Below are 22,737 nucleotides of genomic sequence, written 5' to 3' on the forward strand. Positions count from 1 at the left end.
ACAACAGAGAATTACCAAATGATTGCTCAAACTAAAAGCTAATAGTAGCAGAGTGTCAGTCATATGTGAAGCACATGTCTAATTGTGTATTAACTAAATTATTTATGAAAATCATTTATATCAGAGGGACCTGAGGCACCAAGAAGATAAATAAATTTGTCCAAGGTCATATAGATAGTAAGCAGCAGAGATTTGACTTAAACCCATGATATCTGGCTGTAGAGATAACACTCGTAATCCAGAGGGTATAGTGTAGTACCTCGCACAATCTGGAAAGATATCTGGGATTCTGGGAAACTCAGTTGTATACATACACATATTCATAACACACATATGTGCACACAAATAGAACATACACACACACACACACACATACACACACATACATGTAATGTTTGTACAGCCCTGAACAGTTCACAGAGCATTCTCACAAATGCAGTTTCAATAACAGTTACCACTCTTGATGCTACACATCATCACAATACAGAAAAAAACCTGGGGCTTCTGAGGGTGAAGAGAGTTGTTCGTATTTATACAGTTTATAAGATTTGCCTCTAAGTATTCCGATTGCATGGCCTGGATGTTTCCCATCATTGCATTAATATTCCTATGAAAACCTGATATAAAGCCCAAATCAGAAGACAGGGCATGCATGATACAGCTGGGACTCATCTATTTTATGGACGGTTTTTAGGTGTTATGATTGAAGAAACTTGTCAGCTTTTCTCAGTCTCATCTAAGCAGTGGAAATGGTTTATATTAACTTATCTTAATTGAAATTAGATTTTCAAAGCTATTGTGGTTGAAATTATAACCACACTGTGATCCACAAATTGAAAATCCTAGTGCACTTGTATCTATCATGGCATAGAATTAGAAAGTTTATAATACAGAAAGACTTGATTGATTGGGTTTCTTCCCAAAATGTTCATATTAAAGAGAGTTGGACTTTTTTTCCTTTTTATAAAATGTTTTTACTTGAGGATGCTTTAGAATACTTCTAAAGCATCTAGACTATTTCTTTGTGGTGATAAAATCTGAACGCAAACTGCAAATTCACAGTTTGCAGAAACAGAGGGTTTCACCTTCAGGTACAGTAGTTTCCAGGAGTTCAGATTTGTCTTCAGGAATCTGCATTTTCTCCAATCTTAATTCTACTTTTCTCTACAGTAGTTTCACCCTCAAGAAGGCAGAGAATCCTGTATTCCCAGATGATCCTTGTATCGCCAAATCTCTGTTTTATTAACTTCCTAATTCCAATAGGAAACAAGGTTTCTCTTTCCCCAAATTGCACAAAATATTTTGCAATTGAGTTTTACTGGGTCGCCTGCCTACCCTTGAACCATGAGGAGGAGACAGGAGTATGATGGCTCTGGAGGGTAGGGGGGTGGGGAGGAAGTATTTCCAATGCAAAAAGATAGTATTTGCATGCTGAGCAGGCAAAATATAGCATATGCCCAGTATTGTGGTTAGTAAAAGTAACAGATGTCTGTTACAATGGTGAGTCAATATATATTGAGTGACAGTAATGGTTATTAATAAATGACTGCATCTGTTTCAGAGAAGAAATTCAACTGAAGGTAGAAAGGCTAACTTTGTAGCTCTTATTTGATAGTACAGTTCATTTATGGCAGGATTTTTTGACTGATATTTTTAAAAAATTAGCAGATGTCCACACTCATTTTCTTATTCAGAGTGTACATGTAGGGTGCAATATAAAAGCTATATCTGAGTTGATACAAGGCAGATGTTTCTTTTAGAAGGATTCATTAATATAGCAATATAGCAGTTCCTCAAATAACATTGTTTCGTTCAAAGTTGTTTTCTTACCAAGCTGATGAAAAAAAAATCAGTTCTTGGCCATGGCCACTGTGTGGAGTCTGCATGTTCTCCACATGTCTGCATGGATTTTCTCTGGGTACTCTCCCACATCCCAAAGATCTGCACGTTGGGTCAGTCGTCGTGTCTACATTGTGCCAGTCGGAGTGTGGGTGTGCATGATGGTCCTGTGATGAAAGGGTGTCCTTTCTAGGGTTGGTTCCCACCTGGCTCCCTGAGTTCCCAGCTTGGACTCTGGCCAACAGGGACCCTGAATTGGAATAAGCAGATTGGAAAAGAATTCTCTTATTTTTTTCAATTAATCTTTATTAAATGTATGTAAAGCTCACATTTATTTCAACTAATATTAGAAGTATTTTGGGTCTTTATTTAAAAGTTTAGTGATCATTTTGTGACCAGGAATATGCCATACAAACTTAACTCTTTCTCTCTAATGTTTATTAAATTTATTGGGGTGACATTGGTTATTTATATAGATTTCAAGTGTACAATTCTATAATATATCATCTATGTATCACATTGTGTGTTACCACCCAGAGTCAGTTCTCTTTCCATCACCATAGATCTGACCCCCTTTACCTTCTTTTACTAGTACCCACCTTGCCCTCTGGTATCCACTAAACTGTGTGTGCCGGTGAGTTTTTGTTTTTTTGTTTCTCTTGGTTGTTTGTTGCTTTCAGTTTTTATATCCCATATATGAGTGAAATCATATGGTTCTCGACTTTTTCTGCCTGATTTATTTTACTTTTCATGATAATCTCAAGATCCATCCATGTTGTCACAAATGGCTGTATTTCATCTTTTCTTATGGCGCAATAGTATTCCATTGTGTATATATACCACAACTTGTTTATCCAGTCATCTATCGAAGGACACTTTGGTTGTTTCTGTGTCTTGGCCACCACCATGAATAAAGCAGCAATGGACATAAGGGTACATATATCTTTATGGATAAGTGTTTTCAGATTTTTGGGATCGATACCCAGGAGAGGGATTGCTGGGTCATGAGGTAGTTCTAATCTTAATTTTCTGAGGAATCTCCATACTGTTTTCATAATGACTATACTAACTTACATTCCCACCAACAGTGCCTGAGGTTTTTTTCTCCACAACCTCTCCAACACTTGTTATATACTTGACTGTTGATAATAGTCATTCTAACAGGTGTGAGGGGGTACCGTGTTTCCCTGAAAATAAGACCTAGCCAGACAATCAGTGCTAATGCGTCTTTTAGAGCAAAAATTAATATAAGACCCGGTATTATTTTATTATAAGACTGGATCTTATATAATGTAATATAATATAAGACCCTGTCTTATATTAATCTTTACTCCAAAAGACGCATTAGAGCTGATTGTCCAGCTAGGTCTTATTTTCGGGGAAACAGGGTATCTCATTGTCATTTTTATTTTCATTTCTATAATAGCTAGTGAAGTTGAACATTTTTTCATATATCTGTTGGCCGTTTCTATGTCTCCTTGGGAGAAGTGTCTGTGTAGGTCCTCTGCCCATTTTTCAGTCTGATTGTTTTTTATGTTGTTGAGTTGTACCAGTTCTTTATATTTTGGATGTTAGCCCTTTATCGATATTATTTGGAGCTTGACTCTCTTCTATTAATTAGCCTATAGCAAAATCGGTTTTGTTATAAATCATTTCAATTAAGTTACAGTTTCTAATAACCTATCGGCAACATTAAGTGATGACTTACTGTACTTTTTAAAGCTTCTCCAATCCTGCAGTGGAATATTTCATACAGATTATAATGTAGTATAATTTTCCCTTTTAATAAGAAATTGTAAAACAGATATTAATGAGTGTTTCTTGTGCTTTATACAATATTTAATATGCAAAATTTATTCATATGGTGAATTTATCGTGTATATAACAATGTAATTACTGAGGCAATTATACAATTTATATAGTTCAGTAAGGTGCTGCTGACAAATTAATAATAGTTTCAATTTTTGCAACAGTTATTAAAAATATCCCAAAATAATAACTGTTCTATCATTTCTATAATTGACAATATACAATTCTAGGGTCTTAATTAATTTAGCATGCTGTAGAGGGCATCATAGCTACTTAATATATAGTGTCATACTGTATAGTTGTAAGAGTACCTAACTACGTAAATGAAATGAATACCACACATCTCGTAATAATAATGAGATGTGTGATATTTGAGCTCTTCTGATAATTTGGAACTGTTCTATAACAAGAAAAAATACTGGAAATTTTGGTTGCTGATTGGGTTATAGTTATAATTTTTCACTAATATCCTAGGTAACTTTGATCAAATTACCTAACCTACCTAAGCATCATTATCTTGTTTTCTATTAATATAAAGGAAATCTATATGTGTTTATTGAACTATTTCATGAGATTTTGGAGACCATTAAATGGTGTCATGAATGTGATATGCATTGTAAAATTCAAAATGCTACATGTATTTTTTAAATTTATTGAATTTATAAAAGTTTTAATATAAATGTTATAATTTTACTTTAAAATAACTAGGTGTTTAAGATTGAAAACATCTAAAATGGCCCGTAATTATTAGAAGTTTTGTGATCATCTTACATTAGATATTAAAATGAGATATTGTATTAAAATTTCCTGGAACACACCAGGTACTATTCTACCTCAGAGACTGCATTAACGGTTTCCTATGTCTGAAGGGTCCTCTTCCTTATCTACATGGCTGGCTCCTCACTTCCTTTGATCAAATGTTTCTTTCTCAAGGAGTCCTTTGCTGACCAGCTATTTAAAATTGTAGCATCCCCTCCCACCCTTCTACCGTCAGCTCCTTCTCTCTGTGTTATCTTTCTTCCTGTATCATTTAACATTTATAAGCATCCTATATAATTTATATCAATTTATAATATACTACATAGATATTTATTTCTTTATCTTCTTCATCTCCCTCTCTTCCATTGGAATATAAATTCAAAAAGAGGAAGGATTTTTGTTGCTGTTGTACACTACTTTGTCAAAGACAATTGTCAGGAGCATTTTAGTCTGTCTATCTATCTATCTATCTATCTATCTATCTATCTATCTATCTATCTAGCTAGCTAGCTAGCTAGCTAGCTATCATCTATCTGTCTATCATCTATCTGTCTATCTATCTTTCTGTCTATCTATCTATCATCTATCTATATCATCTATCTATCATCTATCTACCATCTGTCTATCTATCCGGATGATAAGACGGATGTCTTATCATCCGTCTACCTATTAATCTATATGTGTTTATTGAATGAAAGGATACATATTTCTTACTCAAAATGAACTATATGACAACTTGTGCATGGATCAGCATGTACTATTTTGGTGTGTTAAATCATTTTCACAGTTAATATATTTGAATATTTTTCTTGCATCCAACAACATAATTGTATTTTCTTGCCAGAAATATAATATTAAACATAATAATCATAATAAAGGATGATACATACAGAATTTTACATGTGTCAGGCACTTTTTAAATGCTCTACTTATGGTAACTCATTTATTCCTTACAATAACCCTTTCAGATAGATACTGTTATGCTATCCGTATTTTAAAAGGTTTTAAAACTGAGGTACACATAGCTAACAGTCAAACAGTTGATTATTTCTTTGAATGATACTGTCATTTAATTTTGGTGAAATCTATAATGTTTGTTATAATGTTGCAGTTTTGCAATATCTAACAAAAATGCATTTTTACCAAATCATTATTCATTGTAAACACTCCACAATGCTTCCTTGGTTTCCATAACTTATTTGGAACTTAAGTATATAATACTACCACAGATTAGAACAATTTTGCCATTTAGATTAGCCAACTAAACATTTTCTTATGCTTCAAAATATGCGTGTTATAGTTTTAAAAGCAACTTTCAAATAAAATTTTAACAATAAATAGTTATGCTAAAAGAGCAAAAAAGAGAAAATTAGTCAGCATTTGTTCTAAAGAAATAAAACACATTTCTATTATTTTCTGCTAGATTGCAAATGCTTCTTATGAGAAAATTAATCTTATTCAAAACATACATTAAAAAAGTAAGCATAAGACTTCAAATACATACAGAGTTATTGATGTGCTATATGCTTCATAAAGTTTATTCCTCATATCTGTTCTGCTACTAATATAAAGGAATTATACATTATAAATACAGAGAGGGTTTTTAGATCATTTAAAATCCATTAAAAGCTGAGATGTTCTTATAATTAATTTTCCGCTAAGATGAGAATTCAGAACCTTGAAATAACTTGCAGATGGCCATTGTCACAGTGAAGAGAACCTTTGTCACCTTCCAAGAATCATTTTACTCCCTAGTAAAAGTTTAAGGTACATTTATATCTCACAATCAGGGTTGGTGGGCTGGTTCTCAGAAGGAAGAATGGGTGATTTTCAACGTATTTAATTTCAGTGACATTTATTGAACTTAAAATGTCTCTCTAGCTGCCTTCGTCCCTTTAAATGGCAATATCTCTTGGAAAGAGGGTGTCTGTCAACTCAGTTTTTTACACCTTACTTCCTTCCTGATCCTTGAAACAGTGACCCTGGGAAGGACAGTTTACTCTGTGGTAATAACAGTTGGAGAATAAAGTTTTATCTCGGTACATTGTGATGAACAATGTCACTAGCATACGTTTTTCATTAGTTTTTCATTAGAACAATGTATCAGTTATTTACAGTTGTGAAACATATTACCCTCAGAATTCCAGGCACAAAACAATATACATTTATTACGTTGGTTTCTGGGAGCCAAGAATCTGTACACAGCTTAGCTACAGTCCTCATAAAGCCAGATTGGATTCACTCCCCAGTTTTCTCACCCAATTATTGGCAAGATTTAGCTCCTACCATGTTTTTGAATTGAGACCTCAGTTCTTCACAGGCTGTTGTCCGGAAGCCTCCCTTAGTCCCTTGCCACATGTACCTCTCCATAAATCAATTTACAACATTGTAGCTTGGGTCCTCAGAGTATGACAGAGAGCAAGAAAAAGTGCCACCTAAGATAGAAGGCGAGCAAGCAGAAGTCACGGACGGCCCTTTGTAACCTAATCATGGAAGTGATATCATGTCACATTTGGCATTTTCTATGCATTAGAAACAAATCACTAGGTCCAGTATACACTAATAAGGCTATTAATACCAGGATGAGAATTAATAATTAAGATTCATATAAGTAGTTAACTATCATAGTCTTGAATATTTTCTGTCCCGATATATGGCTTGTGAGAATTTCTTCAAATGTACCGCATGTCTTGCTGTTGACAAATATAGCACATGCTGCCAGAACTGACTTTATAGCCAAATGTTGATTTGAGTGTTACTGCCAAGCACACTAGTTGTAAAATTACACACATTCTACTAACTGCTATTCTGCTATTTTGGGACCATATTATTTGAAACAGATGATTACTAAAGGTGTGTGATTGTTCTAGCATATTGTTTACTCAATATTTGATGTGTTACCGGTACCTTATAGGAACAGAAACATTAAAGACAGGTATGAGGTAGTTGGCCGAGATTTTGTGATTATATGTGAAATATTTTGACAGGAGTTATGGATAGAAAGAAAACTATAGAGACAAAAACGCAGAATTTTCCAATGGGAAGCTAATATGATAAATCAAGCTTATGTATTTCTTTAAACAACTAGATAATCTGAATATATTTTCAACTTCTGGTAAGCATTGTGATTTCTATTAACCCTTTTTGACCACTGAAGTACTAATTTCTAAATAATATGCAAGTGGATTTTCAATTATTTTACGTGAAATAATTTTTATACACATAGCATTTTATCAGCACTTTTTGATAACATATACCACATGATCTCCTGTATCATAGGTTTGTTGTTACTGGTTGTTGTTTGTTTAGTTTTTTTCTTTTTTAATTCATGTTTTTTTTTATTATTATTTTTTTTTCTTCTACTATAGTAAGGGACCAGGGTTTGGATATCCCAACATTCATTCTATCATGAATTCTCTGGCCTTCACTTTCCTGGTCTCTGAATTTAGATGTTGAACTCAATGCTGTGTAATATTTCCTCCCGAGGTAAGCATTGGTTCCTTCAGGAAAGATCTCTATCATTCTTTGGTTTATTCGTTAATAGTATTTAGTATGGAGTAGGCACTTAATAAATATTTGGAGAAGAGTGACTAAATTAATACCTGTTGACATTATTTTGATGTATATTGGATCCCATTTTTCTAGAAATTTCATTAATCATGCTTCACATGGAGAGAATTCCTGCTACCTGAAAGTTTCTGTACTCTATCATTTTGGCTTGTATTTATTTGATTTCAGGTCATGTTAAGCCAGAAAATATGTTTTAATTTTTATAATAACTTTTATTCTCATATTTCGTGGCTCTTGTTCAATTAAAAAAATAGCACCTTATGTTAACATGATTTTATATTCTACTTCAGGAAGCCGGCATGCATTTTTTCCCCAAACTGACTTTTTTTTACTATTTCTTTGGTGGCTAATTACTATTTCTTTAGGATTAGGGTTGTAGTAGATGCCAGCAACTAGAGAGGTTTCAAATTCACAGTTCCCACAACATATTCATAATCAACCAGCAAAATAACAGATGGTCAGAATGTTACCACATAGCATATGGTAGGTATCACAGTTGTCTGAACCTCGTCTTAATAATACATATTTTAATAAAAAAATTAAAAACAAATATACCTGCTGTGAATGTTTTGAAGTTTGTTGGGAAATTTTTAATCTTGCTCATCATACATTTAATTTAAAAATTACTCCTCAAATATATGGTGATGGAAGGAGAACTGACTCTGGGTGGTGAACACACAATGGGATTTATAGATTATGTAATACAGAATTGTACACCTGAAATCTATGTAATTTTACTAACAATTGTCACCCCAATAAATTTAAAAAAAAAAGTTACTCCTAAGACAATGTGGCAAACCATTTTGTTTTCAAACATGTAGCAAAGAGTAACATTGAAGGCATTAGCCAATGAAAAATTGAAAATATCGTTTACACTTCCAGTTTCACCTCCAACATGTAAACAGCTTGAAAGTCATCATTCACTTCCTTACAATTTTGAGACTTCCTGGTCAAAGGTAAAGAAACAAGGAAAGTCAAAAACAAAGAAAGTCTGAGAAATTGTCACAGCCAAGAAGAGTCTAGGGAAACATCACTACTAAAAGTTATGCGGTATATGGATGGCATCCTGGAAGAGAAAAAAAAGACATTAGTCAAAAACGAAGTTAATCTGAAAAAAAAAAAAACTACTCTGGTTAATAACAGAATGATATCGTATCAATATTTGTTCATTAATTGTCACAAATGTACCATATTTTTTTTAGATGTTAATAATAGGGGAGATTGGATGAGGATTGTATGGGAACTCTCTATATTGGCCTCTCAATTATTCTATAAATCAAAAACTGTTCTAAAAATTAGTTTATTGAAAACGCAAACAAAACTTTTACTTTGTTCACTTAAGGTGTCAAGGTTGTCCTTTTCTTTAACCTTTATTTTCCGTATAATTCTTAAAACTTCATCAATCAATTTGTACTGAGACTTGTTAGGAAATATTTAAACAATTGAAAATTAACTGCTTTTCTGTTTTTCTATAATAAGCACATCTGGGAGGTATGAGTTTAACCTATCAATCTCTTTTTTACTTTGACTCAAATAGAGAAAAAAAGTTGAAAACAAACCCTGCTCTTACATATTTCTGCACATCAGCTCATTTCTTTACTTCAACTTACAAATATATCAAGATTCTAAAATATCAAATGATATAAAAGGCAAATCAACAATCAAGACCGATCCTTCCTCTCCACGAAAACAAACATAAGTGTCACTTTATAGAAGTGCCTTAAAACTTTAAAGTCAAAATAGTGTGCCTTTAATTGTTAAGTGCTGTCAAATATGATAAAATAAAAATTATGTCAAATTTTGTGAAAACATTTCAGATACAAGCTAGATTAACCTCCCCACAGGATGTTGGGCTACTAAGTGACTTTAGCTTTTCTGAAGGGAAAAGGATGCAGTGTAACTATCTGCATAAATTTTTCTAATTCTTAGTTGTATCATACACCAAATTTTCTACTCCAAATGATTCCACCCTCTTGTCCATCAAGATCTTACAATTATAAAGACTCAAGCTAATCTTGAAACAGTAGGAATTTGGCTAGTCCAGACAGAGATAGTCATCCTACTGGCAAAAAGTGATGGAGTAGATAGATTAGTAGTGAATAAATTACAAATCACTAGAGTAATAGTACCCCAGCAGGTGTCTCAATACAGAAAATATGGTCCAGATAGTAAAATTAATTGATGCCTTTTTTTTTTCTGTTTCATTTGTACAAGTCAGACTCTGATTTCAAAAGTTAGTTTTTGTTAACAAGTTAGAAAAATTTGTTATATTTGTCTTTAAGTCATACTATATATCTTGTTAAATTATTTATCAATCTATTAACTTTTATGTCCCAAAGAATATCACTTTCCGGAGAGGCTCTGATTATAGAACAAATCAACTTAATATTCTAATAATTACCTCCACTTGGAAACTTTATAAAATTAATTTCTATACACTTAAAATGCTCAGTTTTCTTCCTAAGCACTTTTTAGTACCTGAGGAAACAAGCTTAAAATAACAACAGGCAAAAATCTTCCCAAATACATGATTCTTATAAATCTAGAAATTAAAATCATCAAAAATATGTTTAGTTCTCTAAAACTAAGTAGTTTACAGATTGTCAAGTGATCATTTATTTTTATCTTAAAGTCTCATATGTAAATACAATAATTTTTTCTTCTACTTTGATATGATTTCCAAATTACAAAAAAAGTGTCAGCATACAACAGTGGACTTCAGTACACTCTTTATCCAGATTCACCAGCTTTTAATATATTTTACGCTATTTGTTTTATATTTTCTCTTTATCTGTGTAATTTTTCTTTTCTTTCTTTCTTTTTTTTTAATTTTTAACAATTTGAGTCTATGTTGGAGATGTCATGGTCTTTTTCATTTAAACATTAAAATTTGTGTTTCATAAGAACAAGAATATTCTCTGACAGAGCCATAGTACAATGATCAAAATCAGAAAATTTAACATTGATATAGTCTTATCTAATACAGTCCATATTCAAATGCTATTAATTATTTCAGTAAGTTCTTCCTTTTCATTCTGACACAATATTCAGTTCAGGTCACACATTGCATTTACTTGTCATATAACTTTCGTGTATTTTGTTCAAGAATTACAAAACCTTTCTAATCTTTCTTGATCTTGACATTTTCCAGTTCTAGCAGTTATTTCAGTTTTGGCTTTATATATTTTAATCTCACTAAGTACATAAATATTTGTTATTGCTTTCTCATAATTTTTACGTTTGCCATTAAATGTCTATCTGTGTATATACCTTGTCTTGAAATGTCTCTATAATGTTGTAATTTTTGTCATCTCATTTTTTTTATTATCCCTTTCAAAGTTTATCTTAACCTTTTACATTTATCCTATCTGTGTCTTTATTGTTTAGAATTCATCTCTTGCAGATAGCATATAATTAAATACTAATTTTTATTCAGTCGAGTTTGGAGTTTTACTATTTGCTAGGGTTTCATTTACATTTAACATACTGTTTGATATCGTAGCATTGTGTTTACCATTTTGCCATTTCTGTTTTGTGTTCCTCTAACCTTCCTTTATTTCTTTGACCCATTTTTATTAATCACATATTTTTAGCATTTCATATTAATTCATTAGCTTTTTAGATATAAGACCTTTTGTATTACGTTTTAGTCATTATGCCTACATTACAATATGTATATGTTCTTATTCCATTCTATTTAGAATTAATATTGTATTAAATTTAACTACTATAATTTTCCTTTAATACTTATGCCTTTAAAAATTATATATCTATGTCTATATCAAGATACTAATCATTTAGAATATGCTTTAGTATTTCCTGTAAATTTGTAAGTTCAATTTATATCATCTTGGGTCATTTCTGTTCAGCTTGAAAAAAATATCCCCATATAATTTCTTATAGTTTAGGGTGCAGGTCTACTAGTGATTGATTATCCCAGTGTACATTTGTCCAAATGTGTATTTTTTATCTTAATATTTGAAGAATGTTTGTCTGAATATTCAATTCTGGGATAACAATAGTATTGTTTTCTCCTAGTACATTAAACATGTTTGTTTATCCTTAGTCTTCATTAATTCTAATAGGCAGTTAGCTATAATTTATATCATTTTTCCTTATCATTTTTCTCTGGTAGCTTCAGGTTTTTTTTTTCTTCATGTTTAAGTTCTAACGCATGTTTATCAAACATCTAGGTTTTATTTCCCTCATAAGTATATTGTTTGGAGTTCATTAAGTTTCTTAGAGATGTATGTTAACATTTCTCAAAAAGGTGTGGCAAATTTTATCAATTTTTCTATAAATATTTTGTCACTTTACTTTCTCTTCTTTTGGATCTCAATTCTATATTTTTAGATCATTTAATATTGGCTCACATCATGCTAATGCCTAATTTTTTATTTCAATATTAGTTGCATTCTTCATATTAGGTTTTTTTTGTTGCTTTATCTATTGATTCATCTTTTCCTTTCCTGTTTTCAATCTTGCTTTAAGAACAGCTGGAATTTTTTTTTTCATTTAGTTCTGTAATTTCCATTATTTATTTATTTATATGTATTTATTTATTTTTAATAGAGTATCTATTTCTTTGTTGAGATTATTCGCCAATTCATCCATAATGACTATAGTTTCCTTTCAGTGCTTGAACAAATTTATAAATGCTGCTTTAATGTCCTTGTCTACTAATTTCACCATCACCTTGGTCTTTGTGGAGCCAGTTTCTTGACTGCTTTTTTCCTTTGTCATGGGTCATATTTTCCTATGTATTCACATATCTAATAATATTTTATTGTATGCTTACTTGACTTTGTAGGTGATTCATTTTAAAGATTATGGATTCCATTATCTTTCTGTGAAGACTGTTGTTTTTATTTGTTGCTTATTTTATTTTGTTTTGTTTTTGTCATTGTTCTGGAATGTGACTAATTTTCCTGGATCATACTCTCAATTCAGTTGCCGCTGCAGAGCATAACACCTGAAACAACTCCATTTATTCAACTTTTTAACTGTTCCTTTTTGTTGAGAACACTGGAGTCTTCTCAATGCATGCACAATTTAGGGGTGGAGTTTTTGTGCAATATTGAGTGTTTACCTTTCTGTGGGTTTTTACTTTCCCTATTTCTTGACTCCCTTCCTGGTACTCTGTTAGTCAGATTCCATTCTCTGATTCCTCAAAGCAGTAAGACTTTGTGTGTCTCTTTGCTTGAGTCATATCCACTGTACATAATGTGGATTGGAAAATGCCCACTCAAGTAAGAAGCCATTTATGTGCAAATCTAACCCAGTGTAACTTCTTTCAAGAATCAGATCAGGTCTAGTTTTTTTTTGTTTTTATTTTTCTTCAGTGTGTGGTCAACTTTATTTTCTTTTTGCCCCAAATTTATATCTGCAGGAGGATTACTTCAATACAAGCTACTTCACAATTACCAGTAAGGTAAACTCAATTACTATATTTTAAATTAGGTTCAAGTGAAAATCTATCTTATTATTCAGTATTACAGATTTTCTTAAAATTTATAGCCATTTTCATTAGCAAATATATACACATTGTTCTAAATGTAAAAGTGATAAAGTATGGATTAATTGAATTAATTCTAAATTTCTGTATTTATGTGTAATTTTCAAGTGTTTAAAAATAAATATCCTCTAGAGGAAATTATTTACAATTTCAGACAAGCTGAGAATTTTATTCCAAAGTAATTGAGCTTCCTATGTCATGTCTGTTATTTGTGACAGGTGAAAAGTTAAAATCATGCTTTGGTTTTGGACACATCAGAGACTAGAAACAGCTCAAGAAATTGAGTTCACAGTGATTCTTTCCAAGTCAAGCCACAAATATGTATGCATTCAGGCTCCTTTTAGGTATGGCAAGTCCATTCTCTTCATGTGGATAAAGTTTCACCATTGTAGTTCTTATCTCCTGGTTTGAGATACATTACCAGCTTATTTTTCACAGAATAACATCTGCATCTACATTCCAACACATAACCTACCATTCAGCTCATCTTTCTGAAGCCCGATTTAGTTCTTCATCATTTTTTTTTTCTCTAGCCATGAACTTTAATGCTAAATTTAAAAGAGCTATTTTCTTTTTATGAAAATGGATGCATCTAATTAGATCTTGAATGCCCCTATGCCTGCCTCTGGGGCTGCAACTCTAAAGTGATGCTAATGATATCATGAATACTCCGTGTGGGATAACATATAAATGCCTATTATTTTTTTATAATAATTGCTAATATTGCATGAGCACTTACAAGACAGGAATATATTTCTAAGTAATTTGTGAATATTCTTAGCAACAAAGGATGCACTGCTATTTCCCTATTTTATGTATTGAGAAGCTAAAAACAGTGCAGAGACACAGTGAAATAATGAAGATCAGCAGTACACAGAGTTCCAGACAGGAGGCAGGTATAGAATTTGAGAATGTAGTATGTCTGATGATAAGAAGGACGATCCCCTGATGAAGGAATAAGGTCATATTTTGAATACCATGTAAAGTGCTCAAACATATGGCAGTAACATAGAGACTACGTTATTAAAAAATGAATACAAAGTAGGGGTCAGTTTGTTTGATCATGACTATGATCTAGTTGCTAGAATTAAGGGATTAGAGAAAAACAGAAATTCAATAGTTTTGAAAAGTTTGAATCCACAAATAGTGACCAGGGTTCAACAGTTGGATATTAAGTTTCCCTAAGTGAAAAAACTGAAGGATTATAAAGGCAGTCAGCTAGATGATTTATTTCTTGAAATAAACCATTTTCATGAAAAATATAAATTTAGATATATAAAATTAATTTTGAACAGTTAAATAGTAATCCTGATATTTCACTTGGAAGCATGAAGGGGTCAAATGATCCTAGTTAGTTAACTTAATTCTGTTTATCAGTGTAAGTTATAATCCTTTTATCAATGAAGAAAAATTAGAGTGTGTAATGTATATGCCTAAGTATTCTTATACTAAGTATAACATGATAAAACATGAGTAATCACAGACATGATCAAATAGGATAAATGGTTAAAACACCTTGTAATGTAAAATGAAAACTAAAAGTAAATAAATCTATATTGCAGTGTGAATCTTGTTTGTGGATTATTAAGCAATCTATTTTTTAAAAAAGAATTAGAGTCATTAAACACTGGATACAATGAAGATAATTGCGTATACTTGCTGCTAAACCTCAGCTGAAATTAATCAATTTCAAATGTGCATAGGATGTAGTAAGTAGACTTAATATCTAGTGTTCCATAAAAAGTCATGAATTTATATAAAATGATCATTATTTAAATACATGCTTTGTTAAATCATGCAATTTTACATTATGCTAGATGTTTAATTATATTTATAAATATAGAAGTATATGCCAGGTAAGATATACATTTTTTTCAAAGAACTCAATACGTTAAAATTTTATTAAAGTATATACAAATATTGAATATATATTGATTACATTATAAAATAGATTTCTAGTATGCATGTTATATATAATATTCCATGCTATTCAGTGTAAATTATGCTGTGTATTTTATTGCACCAACTCTCTTGAGGTATGATTTTTAAAATCTGAAATAGTCATTGAATAACTGCTATAAGGCATTGGCTTTCATGTAATGGCGGTAAATTATGTTGGTATTGTGATTATTCTTTCATGCTCTAGTTTACAATACTTTTAAAGTGCTGTACATATAATGGGTAAATTAATAGCATATATTGCATAAATGAATGGATGGATGAACGAATGAATGGCTTTATGAGGTATTAGGGATGATTCCTCTATCTACAATACACTTCTTTCTAATCACTAGCAATGACATCTCCATTCATTTTTTAAGACCCAAATTAACTGGTAATTTTCCGGTGAAAACTTTTCTCATCCTTCATGTACCTCGTCACCTTTTTAAAGCTCTATAACATTTTGTAGCTTTCTTACATCGCTCTTAAATCTCTGCTTCATATTTTTCAGTCTAATCTATCCTGACACTATAAAAAAACCTGGCTCACTCAGGTCAATGATCACTAGGAACATTAAACAAAAATAACACCCACTAAGTATCCATTTATAAACTTCCACTGACACACTGCTCTTAATTCATGCATCTCTCTTTTAACTGTATCATACTTTATCTCCATATTTCTGTTCCTGTTGCAGTATGAGTATTATCATCTTTGTACTGATCATTCTAGAATCCTTTCTTCTGGCTTGGCGATGCCACCCTCAATTTACTTCATGGCACCAACTTTGAGATGCATTCTTCAGTTCCGTGTCCCCCAGCAATGGGTCAGATGCACTTCTGAGCACCCACTCTCATACTGACTTTCCTCAACCCCATGGATCCAATAAAAGGGCACTATCTGCTCATCTTTTCTTAACTGTGTACTTGTCTCAGATCCTAAACTATTCCTATGCTCAGCTCTGCCATATAAACTGGTAATTCCAATTTAGTATTCCAGTTTCCTCCTCAGAAAAATACTGAACATATCGTAATACGGACGAGAGGACCTATCCATTTTGAGTAGTATGTGACAGCATTAAGTGCTCTAAATGTTTGCTATTACTAATAATTTTAATCCACCTTAAATGCTCACTTGTACCTTAAAGAAAGCCTCTATTTAATGTCACATTCATCGCTTCTCAGCCTTTTGGCTAAGATCAAGTGTAGTGTCACGTTCAAAAGAGGTACCAATAATTTGCAAGAGACTTTGAACATTTACCAGTTGTGTGCTTGATAACTCAGCCAAACTATATCTCACAGCATTTTTTTTTTAAAAAGTTATGTTTATAGTCCAGATTTGCAGTTTACTTTTTCCCTTTCTATCCTAAGCCAACTCTAAGTGGACTCTCTTCCACATAGTTCTACTGAAACAAGGGGCCATCCTCATGGTTAAGCATATAGTCAGTGCCTTGTGTTCATTTTTTAATAGGCTATTTTTGAGTAGGTTTAGGTTTGTAGCAATATTGAGCAGAACATACAGAGTTTTTCCATATATTCTCTGCTCCCATGCGTGCGTAGGTTCCCCCATTATCAAAATCCTCCATGAGAGCGGTACAGTTGTTAAAACTGATGACACATCATCATTTGCCAAAGTGCATAGTGTACATAACAGTTCACTTTTGGTGTTTTAGAGTTTATGGATTTGGACAAATGTGTAATGACATGTATCAACCATCATAGTATAACACAGAGTAGTTTTACTGCCCTAAAAACTCTCTCTTCAATTTTGTGGATGTTTCACATTTGAAAGGATCACCAGTCCTATTTTTTTCTTCAAACACACTATTTTCTTTGTCTTCTGGGATACCGCATAGCTTGAATTTTTTTCCCCCCGCATCTCACTATCCCTCAGTTTCCTTTGCTGATATTTATTCCTTCAACAGTCACCAAAATTCTGCCTGCATCTTTTGTTCTTTTGTTCTTTGTATTTATCACTAATAGGTATCTTCAAATTGCCATTTCCAAAAATACTATTGATTTCTGCCAAAAAAAAAAAAAGTCCATCAAAATGCAGTCCACCCATATCTTCTCCAACTCATATGTAATCACTCTCTATCCAGTTGTATGGCTAAAATCTGGTATCATTTTTTTCCCTCTGTATGTTCCTTAACTTCAAAATGTACCGCTAATCCGACTTGTCTTCACTGTTAATATTTGATATGTTCTGGCCCCACCTAATATCCAAATATGTCTCCCTTTAAACTAACTCTAATAGTGTATATTTTGCAGAGACCCTAAATTTTTGTTTATTTTTTGAATACTTTGAGAATTTCTATTTTCTTCTCCGGTAATTTACACTTGGTGGTTCTTTCTTTTAGAAATGGTTTGTATACAAAATTAAATGGTTTGATTTCTTATATTCAGTTCTCAAATCAAATGTCTTCTCTGAGAAAATGCTTTCAGACTACCTAAACAGCTTTACAGCCACTGTCATTGGTATTATACATGCTTTGCTCTTCATAATAATTCTCAAAGCCATAATGTTATCTTATTTTCTTTCTTTTTTCAAATATTTGTTATTTATCTGACTTATTTGGAATATAAGATCATTGAGATGTAAGATCACCTGTTATCTTCACCTTTTAATGTAATATACCAGCAATAATGCCTGATATAACAGGTGTTTGGTAAATATTTGTAAACTGACAAAATAAAGTGAGGAATGAATTTTGGTGAGCGATTGGTGGAAATGTTTGAGATTGAGCAATTTCCTTCGGAAACCAATCATTCCTAAATCAAGTATTTATTTTAAAAGCGCTTAGCAATAATATGTTATTACCTTAGAGAAGAATGAGGTAAATATGTATCTTGGACTTCTTAAATATCCAAACCCAGTCCCTAGCCAAAACAGGTGCTGAATAAATGTTAGGTTTGTTTTTCTCCAAAGATTCTGTCTGCTTCCCCATGTATACACCTACAAGTTGGATTGCTTCTCTTGTTACCTCCTACTAGAGCTCACATTATTAATTGATTCATTTTTCCTTTCTCTTCATATTTTCTCTCTTTGACTTACGTCTACAAACATTTTCAAAAGTCTCTCATGCTACAAACAGAATGATAAACTGCTTCTTTGCATATACCCTTGTTTCTTCTTCCCGTTCTTCTTCACTAAGCTTCTTGGAAGAAGAAACTATACTATTCACATTTTCATCATTTATAAACAGTTCTCATTTAATCAGAATATCTCTAATTTCACCTGTCTGTTTAAATCCCAGTCACTGTATTGTCAAACCCAATTTGTTCTCGGTGGCCATGCTACTCCTAACTCTGAAGTAATTAACACCATTGGGTCCTCTCTTGCCACATACCCCAAATGGGGTTTAAATTTGTGTCTTCTCTTGGCTTTTTCTATACCCATTTTCATATTACCTCTTTTGGGCTCCGAATCAGCAAATTTTATAGCTTGTCTTTGCTCTGCCCATACAGTGTGGAGAACCCCTGATATATTTATTCCTTGTTCTTTTCTTAGTTCATGTGACATATACTTTCATATATAAATCTAACACCCAGAGGCCTAAAGTCTCAGTCTTAAATCTTTGTTTCCCATCTCTCTAAGAGACTGCATATGCAAATTCCCAAATCTCAAGAGGATACCTCTTCTGGGATGAATGAAGATCAGATTAAACATTCAAAATGCCCTGCTCAATTTTCCTGTGATTCTACTTTTTTTCTTAACATTTTGTTTTTCTTTTGGAATCTTAAAAAAAAAAAAAAAATCAATATTCACTTTCTCAGAAAAAACAACTATATTCAATAAAATTTTAGTATAATATCTAATTGTAAATCATATGATTTAAGCATTGATCACAACCATGACTAAGAAGGCTGTAAGAAATTTGCAGCTACTGAAGACTTTATTTCAACCCCAATTAGTTTCCAACATCATGGCTTTCCATAAGCCACTAGGGAGTGAGTTTCCTGAAGTGGAACATGCCTAATTATTTCTGCTATATCTTTGGTATCCATGAAATTTTGCCACAGTGAAGTCAGTGAAGTTTACACAATTTGGTAATTTTAGAATAATCTAGCGTAAGATAATATCAGTCGAATCTTTTAATGATTTGGATCGGGAAAATGAGACATGGCTTAATGTTCTACCAAAATGATATCCAAGTTGATATCATGTTAGAGATTTAAAAGTGTTTCCATGATAATGTATTTCAGGTCTGAATTGTTAATGAAATCAAGATCTCAAAGCATTCTCTTATATTCTGAATGATGATGAGAAATGTATCTAATTTTAAATGACTGTCTTTAACGTGAAAAAAAAATTATGTCTGTAGTATAGATTACAGTACATTAGGGTAATACACAAAACATATTAATGGGTCAATTTGTAATGGATGACTGTGGATAAGAGAAAAAAACCTTGTATAACTATTTCCACACACTTGGACCTTTTCCACTCTTCCATAATATACCTGATATTTTCCTTCAGAGATAAATCACATTTGCTTTTGATTACAGTAAAAATTTCTTTGGGCTTGTGTTAAAATCAGTCTCACACCAGGAAAAAGAAAAGAGATTTATGGAAGTAGAGTTCATTTCTTCAAATGATTGACATGGTAATGAGACTTTTCAGTGGTAACATTTTGGGCTATTTTGTTTTATAAATTCAATAATCTCTGGCCTCCTTACACTTCTTTAAGACATTTTTTACACTAACAGTGTTGGGACCAAAAGACAGTTTTGTGTTCATTCAAAAGTATATAAAATAGGTTTCATTATATGTTGAACATTAAAGATATGCTTCAAAATATTAATGCCCAAGAATCAGTCCATCAATAATTGAACGACACTACCTCAAGGCTGAGATATAACTTCCTTCAAAACGGCATGTAATTATTTATTCACTTATCACTTTTTATTATTAACTAGGGATGCTCATTGATTTTGCCTCTAAGTAAATATACAGAAAGAAACTCAGCTTTAATCATTCCTCTACCTGATTGATCCTTTCATGCCATTCAGGCAAAAGACTGAATAGACATGCTAAATTTATGCTTTGATTCATAAGTCAAGGCACCTTCATGTCTATGGAAAGCAATTTAAGAGCTATGAAGTCATCAGGTAGAAACAACTCTGCCTCCCTGTAGTATACACTTAAAGGTTTTTTGTTTGTTTGTTTTTAGCAGTAAACATATTCTCAATACTATCAGAAGAATTTAATTTTGAGATGATAGGTGTTTTTCTGGATGCAGGGGATCAGGAGAGGGTGGTACTACTAAATAATAATAATAATAATAATAATAATAATAATAATAATACAGTAAAAATATTACCAATATTTATTGAAATTTGCTATGTGCTAAATACTGCTTTGTTTTTTTTCAAGTTTAAATAATTTAATCTTCATGGCACCCTTATGAAGCATTATTATCCTCATGTTACAAATATGGGAAGTGAGGCACAGAAAGGCCATGCAACTTTCCCAGAATTACTCCACCAATAAGTGAAAAGACTGAGATTAGTACCCAGGCAGACTGCCTTTAGATCTTATAATAATCAACACCAGCTTCTGGTTTCAAATGTCCACAAAGTGTGCCCGAGCACTCTGCGTATGCCAGGACCTTAGAGTCAGTGCATAAATTCAGTCTGTTTGCTTTTCATGCTTGATTACTGGGTTCAATCATTGACTTAAGTGCCTCTGTTTGAATCCAATAAAGAGGCATTCTGACATTTTAAATCAAAGATTATTTAAATTAAATTTTGGTTTTCTTCAACTTTTTCTTTCTGATAGAGAAAAATAAATGAATTTCATCAGGGATTATTCAATCAACTATTGTCTTAGTTAAGTCCGTATTACAATATAAACTTCATAAATTGTCTTAAGAAAAAGAATGATATTTATGTTTAACTATCAATTCAACAATAATTTTTCCATCATTATTCTCATGAAGACTCACAAGAGCTCAAAATGTTAAAAAATTGAAAGCATATTTTAATTTTCAAATATATACAGGCTATATTTGAGAGTTTTAATTTCATTGGATTTAAGATTAAATATCCTTCACTTTCAAATTTGAAGGGGTTAAGTTTGTGTGTGATTTAGAATTAGGAAATTTAATGATATTTATACTACTCACTATATTAATTATACTTTAAATTGCAATATGCATGTTAGTTTTAGCATGTAAGGACTGACTAAATTACATATATATGGTGTATAAACTTTAAATTTACATAAATACACTTATTAATCAAATAAAACAATATGAAAATTTTAATTCTTATTACTCCCTTTTTATCCTTAAAGTTGTACGTAGCACTTTTCTTCATACTTTATCTTCCTTCAAACCTCATAGGAAATTTGATAAAATGAAGATGATGAATTAGCATTGACAATAATACTAGTTTTCTTGTTGGAGCACCAATTAGAGACACATAAAATGTTTCTTGAATCTTCATAAATTCCCATTGTGAATGACATTATCAAACTGATTTAATAAAATAAGAAGACTTCAGAGAAATTCAATAATTATTTCAAATCTTAGAGACAAAAAGGGTCAAAGAAGGAATTTGAACACTGTTCTTGCTCTATCGCTAAACGGCATATATCCTTTCTATAACACCACGTTAAAATTATGCCTAAATTTCACAATCAAAGTGAACATACTTCCTATTATAAACATCATAATTAAATGTTGGTGCAAATATTCAGACAATGGCAATGTCTAGATTTTTGCCTTGATTTTTAAAAAAACTGTTGTGTTTTTTTTTTTTTCAATTTTAGGTATGCAATTGTTTTCAGTCAAATTTTGAAACAATTTGAAATGGGAAAAATGAAACAAATATTTAGACACCAAAGCAAAATGTTTAAGAAGGAAAAAGTCTATCAAATTATCAATTAACAACAAAAGTAACCATTGCTCTGTTTCCCGGAAAATAAGAACTAGCCAGACAATCAGCTCTAATGCATCTTTTGGAGCAAAAATTAATATAAGACCCAGTCTTATATTATGTAAGACCTAGTATTATATTATATTATATTATATTAGACCCGATGTTATATTATATTATATTATATTATATTATATTATATTATATTATATTATATTATATTATATTATATTATATTATTATATTATAGACCTGGATTATATTATAATAAAATAAGACCGGGACTTATATTAATTTTTGCTCCAAAACACACATGAGAGCTGATTGTCTGGATAGGTCTTATTTTCGGGGAAGTACGGAAATAATGGAATATGGAATTTATTTTTTCTAATAGGGCAACACAATCCCTTTTCTGACAAGTGT

At 31.7% G+C, this 22,737-nt stretch overlaps 1 pseudogene; it reads left to right on the forward strand.

Annotated features, from left to right (window-relative positions):
* The first annotated feature begins 16,605 nt into the window (after nucleotides 1-16,605).
* Nucleotides 16,606-16,824, forward strand: LOC117022676 (uncharacterized; annotated as a pseudogene).
* Nucleotides 16,825-22,737: the final 5,913 nt, after the last annotated feature.

Source organism: Rhinolophus ferrumequinum, chromosome 5 (assembly GCF_004115265.2).
Source record: "Rhinolophus ferrumequinum isolate MPI-CBG mRhiFer1 chromosome 5, mRhiFer1_v1.p, whole genome shotgun sequence".
Taxonomy (NCBI): domain Eukaryota; kingdom Metazoa; phylum Chordata; class Mammalia; order Chiroptera; family Rhinolophidae; genus Rhinolophus; species Rhinolophus ferrumequinum.